The following is a 9,895-nucleotide window of genomic DNA, read 5'->3' as shown; positions in this document are numbered from 1 at the left end:
GGGTTAGTTCGACTAACAATTATGCAACCGTTCATGTCATGTCAAAATATTTCAATGCTAGTTCTTATCGGGTTATAACAGGTCACAGCTTGTCCATTTTCTATGTCATTCTTTAATATTATACGATATTATACATATATAGTTTCTTAAAAAATATACTTCGTATAAGATATTGTATTCAAAAATTTAATATCAGTGGGATCATTATCAGTGATCCTATGACCACTTAAAGTGACCATTTTATATCGGATCATTATTATCATTATTATTTTGTAACGAATATTTTTTTGCATATTTTATCTACTTTTCACACAAAAAAAAAACTTATAACTTTTTATGTATAAATAGTTTTTAATTATTAGCAGGACGGGGACGAAGCTCAGAATAGATCTCGCCTAGGGCCGAAACTTCAATAATATACGGAGTATATAATTAGATATAATTACATACTCTAATTATAAACCTAGGAGAGGCTCATTTAAAAATTAAAACCAAAACCTTATACAGAATAAATAGTATAAGCTGACAAGGCATCAGTATATAAATTCTCAATATAAAATAACTATATGAAATCAGTACCATCAAAAACCATATAGCACTCAACTTCCTTTATAATCTGTATAATACATTTATATACTACAACCATATAGCACTCAACTTCCTTTATAATCTGTATAATACATCTATATACTACCAAAATGGTATTAATAAGAAGGGTGTCTTCCATTTTACATACGCTTATTGTATAAATGGTATTAATAAGAAGGGTGTCTTCCATTTTACATACGCTTATTGTATACATTTTTAACTCGATGATTAACAAAAAAACGAAGTACTTATATGCAAAAATTGTAAACTAGATCATTGGCAGATAAATATTTCTAGATTTTAATGCAAGAGAGAAAAATGATAAGTATAATTTAGGATTACCTTCAACTAATGATTTACGCTTTTAATATAGCATTCGTTCTCACCATGTGTATCAATGGACATTTAAACTTTTTTTACGTAAATTTCCGTGATTTATACATTGGGAGACTTAGGATAAATTATAAAGGAACAATTTTACTTTGTGATTGACTCAATAATATCAAGTATGTCAATTAGACAGAATAAATAAGGCAATAATAAGGGTGAGCAATAGTTATGGAATAATGAAAGTTGTTTCCATAGTGAAAGAATGTTTAACGTAGAAGGAGGGAAAGTGTTAGTATTCACAGTAAGATTTTATCCCTAAGAAAAAAATTTGCTCTTCTTATCTACCAAGTACATAATATAAAAGTTGGGTTTTTTAAAGAATTCATATTGGTTGTTGGCTTTTTTTCTTTTTCTTTTTTTTCTTATGTGGGGTCCCCCATGATGTCTAAAGAATTAATTAAGACTCTTGCTACTATACTTCTCATCTCTTCATTATTATTCCTTTTTATATATACTTACATTAAAAAACATACATTATACATCAAATGATTTTCGAAAAAAAAACGAAATAAAATTGCAAAAAAAAAAAATGATTCAAAGAAAAATTTCAAGGATCAGATGATATTATCAATCCATCATTCACTTTATGTACAAACGTGGAAATCTTGAGAACATTAACAAAGTATAATCTTTGAAATACGTTGAATACAATTTAATTGGACTAATTATTGCAGAAAATGGAAAAAAATATCTCTCTTTAGAAAATTAACAAAGCGAAAGCATCCCCCTTATACTAAAAGAATAAGGGTTTCTTAAAATTTTCCCGCCTAAATGACTTGCTATAAATATGTTTTATTATAAATTACTCCCTCCGTACCAGACCAAAGGTAACACTTACTATAAACGGACGTACCACACCAAAGGTAACATTCCTTATTTGGCCCACAATATTACCAAGTTATCCTTATACCTATTTGATATTTACACAAAATGCCATTACATACCACACCTATCAACCCACAATTAAACCCACAATTACATACCCCACCTATTTTTTCCCTCTTTACCCTTACTTTTTCCACTTTTTCTTAAATACTTCACTTTTCCCTACGTTACCTTTGGTGTGGTACGGAGGGAGTATATCATATATACAACTGAGACAATTATTCTATGCAATAGATAATTTTATTCCGTTTAGGGTAATATTTTTTCAATTTGTATGAACATATTGAAACGATTTTTTAATTTTGTTACATAAATGAAATTGCACTAATTAAAGATATTATGTGATAGAAATATTTCATTATTATTATTTTTTGAAACTAAACATGATGGCCACGAACATTTTTTTAGAAAATACGTTCTAATTAATTCTATTATTCTGTCTTTTGAAACAAACGTATTCGAAGTTGAGAGTATTAATAGATTATTTTTGTTTTTTACTTCTAAAAGGAAAAACATACGAATAATATATGGTTTCTTACCGTTTAACTTAATATCTATCTCTGCTCCATGCTATGTGAACATTTAAACTTTGGTTAATTTTTAATTTTTTTTAATTTAACATATACATAAATATATTTATTACAACACATATCCTTTCATTTTTCAGCTTTTCAAAAACACTCCTACTCGAGCTACCCGGCTAACACTGGTGTTTTGAAGAAGCCCTTCATTTGAAAAGAAAAACCAACACCCGATCTATGGTGTAAAATATTTTTTTTATTCTTTATCTGATTGTATTTCCAATGTCATTCTTTCACGTTTATATTACACCTTTAGTGAACATAATGATACAATAACAATATTTTTTTAAAATAAAGTTACTTATGCGGAGTATAAGTGTTGAACCTCCTCTTTTCTACCCTCTTAATAATCTATTTCTTAATTAATTTTCAAATGGAGTTTTTATAGTGGTTAAAATTTTAAATTCTCTAATATCTTTATCTAAAAGTAAATTTCATAATTAAATTTCAAATGGAGTTATTACTGTAATACTCCGTATTTATAAGTCTTGGGGTACTCTATCGAGTAGCCCTTACTCTGTCGAGTAAGGGTAAGTTGCGAGATAAAATAGTTTCTGACCTGTTGGGTACTCGATCGAGTAGCTAGGATACTCGATCGAGTAAGGGGGTACTCGATCGAGTACCTCGGGTACTCGATCGAGTAGCCGGTTTTACGGGGAGTTTTCTCGGGTTTTGTTAATTACGCGATTAAGATATATAATCTTTCCGTCATCATTCTAAACACTTTTACAAAAACCTAATTTACTGTTAAAGAGAGAAAGCAAGTTCATTCATCTTCCTAATCGCATAATTAGCAAAACCCGAGAAAACTCCCCGTAAAACCGGCTACTCGATCGAGTACCCGAGGTACTCGATCGAGTACCCCCTTACTCGATCGAGTATCCTAGCTACTCGATCGAGTACCCAACAGGTCAGAAACTATTTTATCTCGCAACTTACCCTTACTCGACAGAGTAAGGGCTACTCGATAGAGTACCCCAAGACTTATAAATACGGAGTATTACAGTCTTCCCTCCTTAAAAGGAACTTCGTCCCCGAAGTTCAACCCATACATAAAAAAACAACCATACTGACTCGACCAAGACACAACAACTTAGCTAGGGACTCAAGAACTCGACCGAACATAGAACATGAACTCTTAACACCCACTCTACCAACTATGTTTACTTCCACAACATGACTCACTATATCGTATCTACCACATATATATCTCTCACGACACCAACTCCATACATAACCAACTACCATCCTCTAATGCTGCTAGCTCCATAATATCATCAACTATCACATCCAATACCAAGACACTCATAGACATCAAACGGAATGTTACATTTCGCATAATTAGCAATTCCCGGAGTTTGGAAGGTCAGTTCTCGTCGTTGGTTATACCGTTGAGTTCCTTGCGTCGAGGGTAAGATCTATGTACCCTTTTTGTTGTCTTTCCTTTGATTTGGTTAAACCCTAATTTAGAGATTTGGGGGTTTTATGTGTAGTATGTGATTTGGTAGCCCTTATGTGTTGTATGATAGGAGGAGGGTTCATAGAAGAGGCTTTTTGACTCAGCAGTAGAGACCGTCTGATTGTGTGCATATCAGGTAGGATTTCCTACTCAGTATTAGTCCCATAATGGGATGATTGTTGATGTGTTGAGATTGATTGTTTAATATCGTAATTGTGTTGTGACGATGGTTGATTGTGATTATTGATTAATATCGTAATTGTGTTGTGACGGTTGTGATTGTGATTGTTGTCTCTGGTTCTCGAGATGCGTTCTCGGCTGAGTGGAGTCACTTGCGGGAGTGGCTTCACGCCCTAGTTTCGCCCTTCGTGGAACCCGCCACGGAAGGGGATGTGCACATTAATGGGACAGGGTTATCGCTCGTATGATGAGCGGGGCTTAGGTGGGAACGGCTGCGGTCCCCCATCGCAGGGTGGTCCAAAGGACGATCGATGAGACGATGGGAGTTGGTGGTGTGTGTGTGTGTGTGTGTGTGTGACAGTTCACCGTGTCTTTTATCTTATTGTTGATATATGTATTGAATTGTGTGATTAGTCATGACCCGTTTAAATGTTTTAAAAACCGTGGTGATCCATTCGGGGGTGGTGAGCGATTATTGAGCGTGTGATATGACGCGTATGGATAGGTTGGATGAGTCATCACGTGGCGGTTAGAAGTCTTCCGGCGTGTCGACGAAGTCTAGTAGCTTTGATAGTTTAGCTGTAGACCGTATGAGAACCTTGTAATTCCTTTAATTAGTTTTGGGTTTGAACATGTAATCACTTAATCTATAATTACTTTAAAAGTACGTTTCTTTATTGTCTTATGATATTCAGACCTCGGCAACCGAGATGGTAGTATCCTTATACCCGAGTGGTCCTGGTAAGGCACTTGGAGTATGGGGGTGTTACAAATGGTATCGAGCGACGATTTTGGAACTCAGTAACTAATGAACATAATGAACATAGGGAGTCTAATAAAATGAACCTGGTGTATGTGTAATGGGAGCCCCACCTGATGCTAGGTTTTGGGTGAGTAGGCGCCCTCACTTCAAAATCTTGGCCCCATGATACTTAAGCCGATCCACATGGTATGGGAACGTGGAGTCCGTGTGTATATGTGCGACGTGTATGTTAATTGTGTTGTATATGGTTTGTTGAAAGCATGTTGCATGATAGTTGGTAGACATGTTGGTTGGGATCGTTGGAAAAGTATATGAGAATGATGAATGATATGGTAGAAAAAGAAAGTAGTTCGTATATGATGATGTGTGATGAAGTGGATTTGTAATGTTGTTGTATTAGCAACATGGAAATAGGATTTGTAGTGTATGGGTGTGGTTTGTGTTATGAAAAGTTATGAAAATTTAAAACATGCGGGTAATACATGATTGAAAGTTGAATGTTATATGAGCATGATAGATGGTAATGTTTGACTTTTGGTAAGTAGTAACATGAAGAATAGAGGTTCAATGATATGTGTTTTATATAACGAATTGGATGAAAAGCATGATGGTTGTTTATAACGTGGCACTTGATAACACGAAGTAGATTATTTTGTTAATTGTATGAGAAGTCGCGCAGATTTGAATGCGTAGTTGTAATCATAATGTTGAAATAATAATGAATGCATAGTACGTTAGGGTATGTGAGATAACATTCGGGTAGTATTCACGAGTCTGCATGACGCGATCGAGTGGGTTTGATTCGATCGAGTGGGTATTTGTCGTTATTTTGACCAGAATCGTGTTTTGGGCACTCGATCGAGTACCTCGGGCACTCGATCGAGTATTTGGTCACTCGATCGAGTAGCCGGGCTACTCGGTCGAGTAAGTCGAGATCGAAGGTCTGTTTGGGTTAAGTCGGGGCACTCGATCGAGCATGTTGGGCACTCGATCGAGTAGCCTCAACTCGATCGAGTAGGTTCTGGTACTCGATCGAGTGGGGTCTGTACAGGTCATATACGTATTTCGGGTCATATGTTTGTCTTTTGACATTCGTTGCATATTATGTTTAATTCAAAGGTGTTGTATTACTTCTTTATGCATTGTTTTACGTATGTGTAGGTCCTGAAGCGTAAGTTACCCAATCTTTTGATGTAAAGAGTGGCACTATGATGAGTAAAAGTTCGGTGGGGAGAACATAAGTTATATGTGATTATGGTAGATGGTGGAAAAAAAAAAGAAAAAAGAAAAGGGAGATTGGTATAGTTTATTGAGGCATGGCGCACGTTTTGCGAGACGGGATGAGTGATATGATTGTGTGTTGAGTAACGTAAAAATAAGTGAATATAGACAAGGGATGATGTGAGTATAATAAACGTGAGAATGAAAAGATTGAAAGTAAGAATGTGGATAGTGGCAGCTTGAGATGTGTAAAGAGTTAAGGAGGGAAATGGTTAGGAGTCGTGTGGGTTATGGATTTAGATAGTGAAAGTTCGTTTAAAGGGGTTGAGAAGAGTAATATATAGTGAACTTTGTGGAGACATGTCGCGAGGTGTAGTTGTAGACAGTGAGTGAGTTTGGGAGGTTTATTAAAAGATGAAACTACTGTGTGAGTTCCTTGGGTAATTAACGGTATTAAATGAATTCTGATTTCTAGAGATGTAAACAGGGAGATGCAATTGTTTGAACATTAAACGTTGGTTCTATGGATAGATTAGTGGCAAGTATGAGTGATAGCATAATAAGAGAAGATCCATGGGAAGAAAGAGTGAGATGATGTCGGTAGAAAATAATGGAACTGAGTTTTGGAGCAACGAAGGGGTGACCAGATTTCTAAAGAGTTAGCTAGAAGGAATAAGGAGTTGAACTATTAATTGGTATTATTGAGTGTAAAGAGAAAAGAAGGATAAAAGTAAGCTGAGGAAAATGTTCACCGGAGCTATGTGATATAAAGGTAAGGAATCATCGAAATGTGTGATAGTATCACAAGGATGTTAGCTAAAGGTTATATAGGAGTTTCAGAACAACATGATTGGTAACGAGTTTCGAGGAATTAAGGGAGTAAGTAGTTGGTGGAGTATTGGCACGATACGAGATATTTGGTGGAGAGTTGGATGACAATACAAATAAGATAGCATTGGGAATAATATGGAGGTAATTTTGTGGATGGGTTTGATGTTCGTTATTTGCAATATTAACCAAAAATAGGAGAAAAAAACCATGTTATTTTGATATGAGTGTAAGAGATTTTATATACGAGCAGCGGTGGCATTGTGGTGTTATCACTAATGGTTAAGAGTGATGGAATATTAGAAAGGTAACAATTCTAAAGAGGTTGATTTGGTAGGGACCTGATTGTTGTGTATGATTGTGAGAAGGTATAAGATGTGGTTAGATGAGGCGGACGCTATTAGTTGAATAGTGAAGGTGTGATTATATTTGGCAGGAAGTGATGGTTGTGCGAATGGGGGAATATGTTATGAGGGGCATATGAGTTAAACTCGGGCGGCAGGTAACCTTTTTCGAGTGGTGACTTACGTGGTCAGGATTGACTAGTTGGTTGTGATTACGGGTCTATGATATGTGTAAATGTTTGTGTGAGGTTCTGACCTCACAAGAAGTGGTATGGTGTGATAATTATAAAGTTGTTTTATGAATGTTTTGTAATATATATGTTGGACACGGTAATTTAATTGAATGATATCCAAAAAAAAAAAAAAAAAGTAATAACTTGATTAATTTGACATGGCTAGTTATAATTTTATGTGTATTGATAACACATGTGTATTCCGGGAAATGGTAGAGATGATGTTCATGAGATGCTTATCTGTTTATCCATATAATATGTTGCGTGGTAATTTAATAAAGTGGATTTGAGTAAGTTTTCTTGTCTGAGAAGTTATGCTCAGTCAGTATTTATGGGAATTGTATGCAGTTGTGATGTCTATCGGTGTGGTTGTGGTGCCTCGGGTGGTGATCCGGGCACGGTACATAGTGCTGTGATGCGGGTATTTTCGCACTACGGTGTGGCTGTTGGTGGCGGTGTTGTGATGCCGTCACCGGTTGAGGTGGAGTAGGCGGGATGATTATGATTCGGGTTTCGAAAGTACATACCAGTTATACATAGATTGTTGTTTTGTTTGATGTTGCTCTCTGCGAGTGTCAGTTTGTGCTGATAGACAGTTGTCTTGCTTATTCATGTTTTCTTTACCAGGTTAAGTTGGGAATGAGGTAGAGTATGATGTGAAATAGGGTTGTATATGTTTCGTTGTTGTCATGGGATAGTGATAATCTGTTGATGGGACACGGTTGTGAGAGATTGTTACGGTAATTTTGATCTTGTTTTCAGATGAGACATCGGTAGACATGGTAATGGAAAATGATTTGTGGAACATGTGTTGTAATGATCTGAAAGCGGCAGGTAGTTCATAACCTTTTGTTGAGACAGTGAGTGTAGGGTGTTGGGGGAATTAGTGTCATGTTAAGTTGTGTATGAGTTTTGCGGTAATGAAAGAAAGAACTTGAGGATCTAGTGTGCGTGTACGTAACGAGTGCGGATCGTGAGTTATGCTTCTGGGAGATAAGTGCCTTACATAGAGAGGTATGTTGTTTGGCAGTAATAATGAAGAGTGGGTATGGTGATTTGCTACGAGTTTATGGTATAGGTTAGGTGCTTGCTTAGAATGAGTTGAGGAATGGGAAATGTTTATGTATGGGAGCCTTGGATATAAGAATGGTGAGTGTTTGGTTTATAGACGGTTATCTTTGACATATGGTGGTACAGAGAGTAATGAGATATAGATATGGTTTGGTATTAGTGAGTTACGAGGACGTAACATTTGTCTTAAGAGGAGTAGGATGCGATAAAACAGATTTTTATGGGTGTGCATATGGTAATATATTCGGAAGTTGAGTCTTGATGTAGAACCAAAGATCGATTCGTGTTGTGGGTGATTTTATTAAAGGTCATGACTGTGCTTGTAGTAGCGTGATGTTTAGGAGTGTGAGAATATTTCGCTAGTATTGACAGTTGGATGATGAGGTTACGAGTGTGAGTAAACTTAGAGGACGAAGTTTCTTTTAAGGGTGGTAGAATGTAACATTCCGTTTGATGTCTATGAGTGTCTTGGTATTGGATGTGATAGTTGATGATATTATGGAGCTAGCAGCATTAGAGGATGGTAGTTGGTTATGTATGGAGTTGGTGTCGTGAGAGATATATATGTGGTAGATACGATATAGTGAGTCATGTTGTGGAAGTAAACATAGTTGGTAGAGTGGGTGTTAAGAGTTCATGTTCTATGTTCGGTCGAGTTCTTGAGTCCCTAGCTAAGTTGTTGTGTCTTGGTCGAGTCAGTATGGTTGTTTTTTTATGTATGGGTTGAACTTCGGGGACGAAGTTCCTTTTAAGGAGGGAAGACTGTAATACTCCGTATTTATAAGTCTTGGGGTACTCTATCGAGTAGCCCTTACTCTGTCGAGTAAGGGTAAGTTGCGAGATAAAATAGTTTCTGACCTGTTGGGTACTCGATCGAGTAGCTAGGATACTCGATCGAGTAAGGGGGTACTCGATCGAGTATCTCGGGTACTCGATCGAGTAGCCGGTTTTACGGGGAGTTTTCTCGGGTTTTGTTAATTACGCGATTAAGATATATAATCTTTCCGTCATCATTCTAAACACTTTTACAAAAACCTAATTTACTGTTAAAGAGAGAAAGCAAGTTCATTCATCTTCCTAATCGCATAATTAGCAATTCCCGGAGTTTGGAAGGTCAGTTCTCGTCGTTGGTTATACCGTTGAGTTCCTTGCGTCGAGGGTAAGATCTATGTACCCTTTTTGTTGTCTTTCCTTTGATTTGGTTAAACCCTAATTTAGAGATTTGGGGGTTTTATGTGTAGTATGTGATTTGGTAGCCCTTATGTGTTGTATGATAGGAGGAGGGTTCATAGAAGAGGCTTTTTGACTCAGCAGTAGAGACCGTCTGATTGTGTGCATATCAGGTAGGATTT

This window comes from Silene latifolia, unplaced genomic scaffold (assembly GCF_048544455.1).
Source record: "Silene latifolia isolate original U9 population unplaced genomic scaffold, ASM4854445v1 scaffold_124, whole genome shotgun sequence".
Classification (NCBI taxonomy): Eukaryota; Viridiplantae; Streptophyta; class Magnoliopsida; order Caryophyllales; family Caryophyllaceae; genus Silene; species Silene latifolia.
Note: the sequence above shows the minus strand (reverse complement) of the source record.